This window comes from Triticum dicoccoides, chromosome 7A (genome assembly GCF_002162155.2).
Source record: "Triticum dicoccoides isolate Atlit2015 ecotype Zavitan chromosome 7A, WEW_v2.0, whole genome shotgun sequence".
NCBI classification, from domain to species: Eukaryota; Viridiplantae; Streptophyta; class Magnoliopsida; order Poales; family Poaceae; genus Triticum; species Triticum dicoccoides.
Window position 1 is genome coordinate 636957516 of NC_041392.1, and position 9943 is coordinate 636967458.

At 45.0% G+C, this 9943-nt stretch overlaps 1 pseudogene; it reads left to right on the top strand.

Annotated features, from left to right (window-relative positions):
* Positions 1-2326: 2326 nt before the first annotated feature.
* Positions 2327-9305, top strand: LOC119333753 (annotated as a pseudogene).
* The last annotated feature ends 638 nt before the right edge of the window (positions 9306-9943 follow it).

The window sequence follows — 9943 nt, forward strand, 5'->3', positions numbered from 1 at the left end:
CGCCGCCCCGTCGCCGCGCCGTCCGCCGCCCCGACGCCGTCCGACGTCGACGCCCACCACCCCGACGCCTCCTCTGTGAGAACCGACCGCCATGCCCTACCCCGCTGCCTCCGCCGCCGTCGTTATATATATAATATGCTTTATTTTTATATGTATGTATGTTTGTATGGAAAGGAGAGGAAGAAGGAAGAAGAGGGAATGAAAAAGGAAGAAGGAAGAAGGAAAAGAAGGAGAGGAAAAGGGGGAGAAAAAGAGAAGAAGAGGAGAAAAAATAAGAAGAGAAAGAAGGAGAAGAAGAAGAGAAGAGGAAGAAAAGGAGAAAAAAAATAAGAAGAGGAATAATCTATTTTTCCTTCTTCTCCTCTATTCCTTCTTCTTCTCCTCCTTTTCTTCTTCTTCTTCCTCTTCTTTTATTTTTCGGGAACGAGGGTGTCGAGGATCATCGATCGGTCGAGGGTCGGACATGACATGAGGGGGGACGTCGAACATGTGATGAGGGGGGATGTTGGACATGACATGAGGGAGGACGTCGGACATGACATGAGGGGAGACGTCGGGCATGACATGAGGAGGGACGTCGGAAATGACATGAGGAGGGACGTCGGATATCTATTTTTCCTTCTTCTCCTCTATTCCTCCTTCTTCTCCTCTTTTTTTTCTTCTTCTTCCTTTTCTTAATTTTTTCGGGAAAGAGGGTGCCGAGGGTTCGAGGGGTCGAGGGTCGCCGAGGGTTCGAGGGTCGAGGGTCGAGGATCGCCGAGGGGTCGAGAGGTTGCCTAGTGTCAAAGTATTGAGGAAATCCATGGCTTCATCATTAGCCGGAAGTAACCGGGGCATGATGGTACGAAGTTGTGCAAAGTTGTTCTGGAACGGAGTCCCGGATAGGATAATTCGCCTTTTTGTATGAATTTCAGCAAAGGCCTTCCAAATAGCGATATTTGGAAGGCTCTTGCTGAACTTTGTACCAAAAAGCGAATTATCCTATCTAGGACTCCGTTCCAGAACAACTTTGCAGAACTTCGTACCATCATGCGTCTGTTACTTTCGCCCAATGATGAAGACATTGTTTTGTTGAATCCTTTGACACTAGACAAACGTGCCATGAGGGGTCGAGGGTCGGGAAATAGGGTAGATGGTCGTGGATCATCCGAGCGGTCGAGGATCGCCGAGGGGTCGAGGGTCGCCGAGGGTTCGAGGGTCGAGGGTCAAGGATCGCCGAGGGGTCAAGAGGTTTCCTAGTGTCAAAGTATTGAAGAAATCCATGGATTCATCATTAGCCGAAAGTAACCGGGGCATGATGGTACGAAGTTGTGCAAAGTTGTTCTGGAATGAAGTCCCGGATAGGATAATTCGCCTTTTTGTACGAATTTCAGCAAAGGCCTTCCAAATAGCGATATTCGGAAGGCTCTTGCTGAACTTTGTACCAAAAAGCGAATTATCCAATCTGGGACTCCGTTCCAGAACAACTTTGCAAAACTTCGTACCATCATGCGCCTGTTACTTTCGCCTAATGATGAAGACATCGTTTGTTGAATCCTTTGACACTAGACAAACGTGACATGAGGGGGTCGAGGGTCGGGAAATAGGGTAGAGGGTCGTGGATCGTCTGAGCGGTCAAGGGTCGAGGATCGCCGAGGGGTCGAGAGGTTGCCTAGTGTCAAAGTATTGAAGAAATCCATGGCTTCATCATTAGCCGGAAGTAATCGGGGCATGATGGTATGAAGTTGTGCACAGTTATTTTGGAACGGAGTCCCGGATAGGATAATTCGCCTTTCGGTATGAAGTTCTGCAAAGGCCTTCCAAATAGCGATATTCGGAAGGCTCTTGCTGAACTTTGTACCAAAAAGCGAATTATCCTATCCGGGACTCCGTTCCATAACAACTTTGCAGAACTTCGTACCATCATGCGCCTGTTACATTCGCCTAATGATGAAGACATGGTTTTGTTGAATCCTTTGACACTAGACAAACATGACATGAGGGGGTCGAGGGTCAGGAAATAGGGTAGAGGGTCGTGGATCGCCGAGCGATCGAGGGTCGAGGGTCCAGATTTATCAAGAATGCCCCCATTATGGATGTGCACCAGTTGATCCAAACCCTAGAAGCGCTGTCGAGGCCACCCAAATTTACCAAGTTAAAAGAGCGTTGTCGTCGAGGCCACCCCGAACCTAGAAGCGTTGCCGAGGCCACCCCAAACCCTAGAGAAGCGTCGAGGCCACTAATATGATCCTTGTTGTGATTAGCTAGCTAGGTCGATGTTTGCCACTAATATATCCATCTGTCATGTTTTTATAATAATTGCCATGTTGTAATATTTGCAGAAACTATGGAGCGCGGCCGAGACGAGGAAGCAGAACAGGTGTTGGGGGACATAATCGCAGCCGGAGGTGATGTCATGTCATATCTCAACGACACCGATGGTCTGGAAGGAGAGGGTGAAGCAGGCTATAGTTATCGAACAATGGAGGAAGGACATGATTATGATGGCTCCGGTGACCGAATGCCGGTGGAAGAAGGAGACCGTGATGACGGCTCCGGTGACCAAACAGAGTCCAGCCAGGTATATACATTAATTAAGCCTGTGCTGACTAGCTAATTGATGCATCCATTGTTTTGGTATGTACACATATTAACTCTTGTCTTTCTTATTTTCTAGCCCTCCGGATCAAGCAAAACTTCGGTAACGAGACGAGGCCCGAAGAAGAAGTTGCGCCAGGATGATAGGTTCACACAACAATCGCGCGTGATGGCCAACCAATTGAACCCATCCGGACCAAGGAAGCATTTTCTGCTCAGTGCAGGGTTCTTGTCAGGGACATGATCCCGATCAGCATCCACCAATGGTATAAGCCTAAGAACGAAGACCCTAAGGTGTCTTATGTCAACGATAGGCAGAAAGATGATCTTTAGACCGCGCTGAAGGCAAATTTCACCCTACCGCTAGAGGAGGATCCGGAGAAGCCAGCTATAGAGCCATTGGTCAAGGCTCATGCTCTTAAGAAGATGGCAGATCTGTTCAGGAGGTGGAAGAATGATTTGAAAACATCGTTTGTCGACAAAGAAAAGACTCTAGAATTCACCGACCGATTTGAGAAGATCAGAGATCACCGGGGCGCATTTGTGGCCCACAAGACATCGGAGAAGAGCAAGAAGATGTCAGTGACAAACAAAAAAAATGCTGCAAAGAAGGAGCTTCACCATCGCACAGGGTCAGATGGCTACCTCAAAGCCTGACCGTTGTGGGACAAGGCTGAGAATGACCTGCTTGATAAAGGGGTCGAACCAGAGACATTGCACTGGCCAGACCGTTCAAGGACTTGGTTCTTCGGGGTTGGGGGAACCTTGGACCCTGAAACAAGGAAGTGTCGTTGGATGAACCAGCAACTGAATATACCCGTCAAGAAGCTTCAGGACTATATCGCCGCAGTGCAGGAAGGGACGTTCGTTCCCGACAGAGAGAACGATGAGCTCACATTGGCCCTTGGAAATCCTGAGCACCCTGGACAGACACAAGGCATGCCAGGCTCCATTTTGTGGAAGGCTGGGTTTCCCGAGGCGGGCGGTTACAAGGGCCGGGGGAGGAAGAGGAAAGTGGAGCAGATCGAACTTCAAAAACTGCACACAAGGGTACAAGCGCTAGAGGAACGAGAAGCAGTTCACAGCCAGCGACCTGCCGAAGCTACCCCGCCATCTCAGCGAAGAAGCAGCGTGGCTTCCACCGAGCTGCTTCAGGAGCCTGTCTTTACCGCTCCTGCTAGCTACCCCGTGGATGCTATCAGGGAGTCTCAACATTGCCACCTTATGACGCAATGGCAGAACTTTAAAGTCAAGGTGGCTGTCGGCTCTGTTGCACCTCCTGAACCCGGCGCAACTTTTCACTGCCGTTCAATTTCAAAAGGATATGCTGGTGTGATGGTGGATGAAATAACAGACAGATTTGAGGAGCTCGAGCTTGACCACCCCACCGGTGAAGGGGAGACTCGGCTGGGTTGTGCTTTGAAGACTCCATGTCTATGGCGGAAGGAGCTCATCAACCTTCCGAACTGGACGCCCCCGCCTCCTCCGGCGAGTCAGGGCACTCCGCCTCCTCCTTCGGCGAGTGATCAGGGCACTCCGCCTCCTTCTCCAGCGCGTGGCAGCACTCCACCTCCTTCTCCGCCTGTGTCGGCGCGCCCGAGCAGCCCGCCTCCTTGTCCGCCTCGTCAGCAAGGGCGGAAGAGAGCCGCCGCCGCTCCGGCTGCTCCGGCGCGTCGTAGTCCTTCTCCGCCTCATAAGCAAGGAAAGAAGACAGTCGCAGCTGCTCCGTCTGCTCCGGCGTCTAGCAGTATAGCCAGAGGCAGGAGGCAATACAGATTCGGTCCATCTCTAAAGCCTCTAAAGAAGTTACCATACGAGATGACCGAGAAGGAAAACACGGAGATCTGTCAAGCCCAAGTGAGGGAGTTCTTTGAAACGCAAAGAGCTAAGAAACATCCACCTTCGGAGGAGAAGATAGATCCGGTGAAAGCAAAGCGCACTATCGATGCCCTCAAGAAACCACCACCGTCTCTGCCGAAAACCAACTATGAGAGGATTATTGAAAGGTCATATATCGAAGCGGAGTGGTCGGGAAGTACTATCAGTGATCGAAGGTTAGCAGAACGACGAGCTAGGAAAAAAATTGCCCAGCTCGGCGAACAAGCGAACCAATCGTGCCCCCCGCTCAAGGTGTCTAGCGATATCATCGCTAATCATCCGATGATTTTGCCCGGTACCAATCTTGGAGATTACCTGCCCGACGATGCATATTATGATACAATGGAGGTGGACGAACACAAATACTAGTACGGGAAGCCTCTCGTCAAAGATGGAAGTCCTCCTCTGACAACGATGATGCGAAGATTCCATGATTGGTACATGAAAACCTACAGAGAGTCTGGGGGGAAGGATACTTTGACGCTGAGAGTTAAAGAGGAGCACGACCTCGTCGGAATTGAACTGTTGTCTGTTCCATTTGAGGAGTTCTTCCAGTTGTTCAATCAAAAGGCCCTCGATAAATTAACGGTCACTTGCTACTGTCTGTAAATACTACTTCTGTCATTAAGTCTCTATATATTGCTCAGCTCTTTCATTGCATGTATATATAATTATCCTCACTATATTATGCAGATTGAAGATCGTCGAATGCAGAAAAGCAGAAATCTATGATATTGGGTTCATTAACACAAATCTCATAGATGAATTTATGATTAAATTTCATGCCAAAGACACGAAGGCCAACTTGCTACGATCGTTGCTTCAAAATCAAAACAAAGATAAAATACTCTTTCCTTACAACTTCAAGTGAGTGTTACTGTCTTGTGCATATTCGGTTTCCCTTATTACTCGAGGTCATAGTAATGTAATTGATGAGTTATGCATGCGTGCGCAGGTTCCACTATATTCTCCTAGAGATTAAGCTTGAGCAGGGACTAGTAACCGTCTTAGACTCGAGACGAAAATCTCCCGAGGACTATGCGTACATGACTAAAATGCTCGAGAAGTAAGTTCAATCGATCATTATCGCACCATATCGAAAACTTTGTTCATTTCCTGATATCAAGTAATTGTTTTCTTTGTCTCGCAGGGTTTGGAAAGTATTCACCGCATAAACTCTGGGACTGCCGGGGGAGCTGCAATGGACATAACCGAAAGTAAGTAATACTAGCTAGCTAGTTCCGCGCATCTCGATCCCTTTGATTCTAGCTACTTTCATCAATACCATTTATAATGCTTCATTATCAGTTTGATTGACCTCTATTTCTCGTAAAGTGCTTGTGGCAGGAACCCAAGAATGATTACTGTGGATACTACGTTTGCGAGTTCATCTACAACGCGACTTGCAAAAGTAAGACGGGCTACTCTAAAAGACAATTTGAAGTGCACAAGCAATAATATTCACAATTTCATTTTATTACACCATCATTTCTGTTGAGTTTCATTCATATATATGTATTGACCCCCTTCTTCAAATTAGACGTGGCAGATGCGGAATGAACTCCTACCACAAGATCGCATAAAAGCAATTCAAGAGGAATTGGCGGGATTCTTTCTTGACCACATCATCAATAAAGCCGGAGAATACCATGTGGAAGTTGAGTTCAGATATAAGGGATCGTAAGAGATCTTACATTGTATATGTTCATGTCGATCTTGTGTACGAAAACTTGTTGTTCAACCAATCTCTCAGAGAAAGAGAGGTCGATCACTTCTCTTTGTATATGTTCATGACGATCTTGTGTAACTAATGGTTTCCTTCATTTTCTTACTAGCTAGCGTGTCGAGTCCTCTCTATACGTATAGCACTTAGCGTCGACCAAGCACGGAGATAAGAGATGACACTTATCTCTATTAGCTAGCTAACACAATATATGAAACCCCTAAATTAACCCTACAAAACCCCCCAAACCCCCTCCCCCCCTTTCAAAAAAAACCCAGCCCCTGAACTGTTGACGCGTGGACACTTATTGGTCCCGGTTGGTGCTACCAACCGGGAAAAAGGCCCCCCTGCCTGGGCAATGCCCATTTTCCACGTGGAGCCCCATTTGTCCCGGTTTGTGGGCAAACCGGGACTAAAGGTTTTGGGCTTTAGTACCGACCCTTTAGTCCCGGTTCCCCAACTGGGACAAATGCGCCTTATGAACCGGGACAAATGGGCCTTTTTCTACTAGTGTGATAGAGGTGGGGAAAGTCATGACGGCTGCGATTGGAGGTCTTGAAACTTCGGTGGAAGGGTATATTGAATGCAATGAAGATTGTGTGCCAGGTGTATGTTGACTTGTTTCAGCGGCCTCGACAAGTGGGGGCGGCAACACTGGAGGATTGCATTTTTGGTGGTGCTCCTTGAGAACCGAGTCTTGATTCTCAGGGTGAAAAACCCAAGATGTGGTCTTTATTGGTTGTACCTGGCAATGACCTTGTTGAAGGCATTGTTTTGGATGAACTCGGACTTTCTCCGGGGTGAAAACCCAAGATCTTCGATCGGGTAATGACAACGCTTGTGCATTGTTTCCTTCTTGGAGGCGTTGCTTTTGGTGAACCTCTTTTGTATTCCGGGTGTTGTCTTTGCTGGTGGTTAGAGTGTTGTTGCTGCTAGTGATTGTTCACCGTGGCAGCGTCTTTTTTCTTTCTTTTGTTTTTATTTTTAGTTTTTTGGCTATGTGTATCCTTGATGTCTTTGAACATCTTGTTGATACAGAGGCCGGCTGTAATTGGTATCTTCACGATATTAATATATTTCCTTTGTTGAAAAAAACTGAGAATATGATCTATCACATTGATTCTTAGATTAGTTGAACACAAATCCGTGCCCCAAAGGATGCAGCAGGACGATGATAATTATGTTCAAACAGAAGTTTCAAGTTCCTTGCATATAAATTAGTACTCCTTCTGTTCCCTTTTATAAGATGTTTTACACATTTCACACACGCCCAAAACAGTTCAAAGCGGACTGGCTAAAACGTCTTATAAAAAAGAACGGAAAGAGTAGGATGCATGCATATTGATCACAAAACACTATAGATAGAATTTTTTGAAGGAAATGTCAAAACCATAGATGCATATTTCTGAATCATAGTGAATAGAAGGGGAAGAAGGACATGAGGACTACTGAAAATCATACCAAGATTAACAAAAAACACACCACAATTTCCCACCTTTTTGGTCAAACATATAGGTGCTCAGATCAAAGTGTCTAAAAGAGATCAACCGATGAAGAAAACCACCATCTTTTTAAAAGATACAATTATTCTCCTGTAAACAGTACAACAAAAACAAACACCAAACGAGTATCAAACTTATTTATGAACAACGGCTATGAGCACGTTATGCTAAATAAAACCAACCATGACTTCAACACCGTTCCTTTGTCACCAGGAACCCGATATCTCCACTCTCTCCAACTATGGTGTAAATCTAAGTGTAACTTGGATGCACTTCTCTTTTATTCTCTTAACTTTCAGGTGTATCTAGAACAAAATTCATCACCTCAGACCTCAGTGCTAGGGGGAGAATCGTTAATCCAAACTGAAATAGTCCAACCCCACAAATACTTTGCACCGTCTGCTATGGATAATGTACATAAATTTGATAAAGTATAAACACCAATTCTCTACAAATATTGAATTTTCCAATTTATGGTCACCGCAATGAAATTAACTTGCTAAGACTAAAAAATGCCTTACAAAGAAATTATTTAATGTGATAACCCACCCAAGACATTATTTTCAGCAATCTTCTTACAAGGTCATGGGTTTGACATATGAGGAAAAGACATCCATCATAGACAAATCACTGAATGTGCTCCCAGGAAAGAAATCACGAATATACTAATGAAACATTTCTGATACACCTAATGTGAAGAGGAAGATAATCTATTCGAGCTATTCGAGAAATTAATACACTATCTTATAAATCATAACAATATTTTTCCAATTGCAGTTTCAATCAAAATGTAAAATGACTTCATTTTTTGTAAGCTTCCTAATCTTTACTCGCAGGTGAAAAAAAATCCTCAAACCCAGAAGCCAACACAATATGGATACGACAGGGTATAAAAATCAGGCACATGATTATTTGCGTGATTTTACTTTTTCACACAAGTAGAATGATAATATCATAACCGTATACATCACTTGCAGCTACATGATAGGCTATAGAAACCATGTACATGTACTTGCATGCAATCGACGAAGCACAAGGGAAATTTTTATCAAAGAGCGCAACTGATTAACAACTTTATGCCGCAGTTGCTCCTGCTGCTCTTGTTCTTCTTCCAGGTTCAACCACATGGCATATTAATAGCGGAATCATACTAGCAGCAACCCGGCATCAAACGCAGGCAACAGAATGTTCAGAACTATTACAAAATGCTAATTAAAGATAACGTTCCAGCTGTTCTAATACTGAATTTCCTATTAATTGTTCCCCAGGTGTGAGTGAGTTTTGGCTTGTTAGGATCTCTAGTTCTGAATTTGGATGTTGAACTTGTTTCATGTTTAATGGAACTGGGCGCGGGCCTTTTGCTCTAAGAAAATTTCAGATAACCTGAGCCAAGGCCAAATATGCGGTTCCATAACTACAAATATGGGTGGGTGGGTGGGGGGGGGGGCTAATTTTTATCATATAAAACTTTGAACAAAACAGAGAAAAGTAACATAGTTTGAACTTTCAAGCACTATTCTACCATCAGCTTGCAACCACAGTACATTGTGTTTTTCAGGGAAATGGACTGGCTGGCTGGGATAGGGAGCAATCAACAGATTTTGGGCAGCTCGGCGCTGACTTAGGTTTTCTGGCATCGATTTCTGGTTCAAAGAAAGCAGCTAATCACAATTGTTTGTTCAGGCATCAATTAGTGCCTTGTTGGAGTCTGAAAGCTATGTGGTACTTGAGTAACAATGCAATCTTAATAGAGGATTGTACCTATTAATGTTTCTTGGCATTTTGTCATGCCAAAAGGGCACTCCTGTCGCTGTGCATTGCCTTCCCATGACCTTTAAAAGCTGGTTTGTATTCCATATGCGACATGTAACCTTTTGACAGTGAGTACTCCTTGACATTATACACTTGCCACCAAGTTCAGTTTGACTCTCTTCCTAGCTCTTTCATAGTCACTTAGTAAGGACGCAATTTCTGCGTGCTTCTGTAAAATGGCAGAGGGTGGGTACACGAATCAGTTGGAAAAAAAACTATCTTTAGACATGAAACTGTACTCTAGTGAGCTCCAAAGTGTAAAGAAAGACAGTCAGGTATAGTAGCAAAGGCACATTGTGAGTAAGGATTATGGGCTTTTTACGGCTCAGGCAGCGTGCATATTTGAGATATCAAGACCAGTTTTGTGGAGTGGAAATAAATACTCCCTCCGTTCGGACTTACTTGTGTCAGATATGGATGTATCTAGAACTAAAATACATCTAGATACATC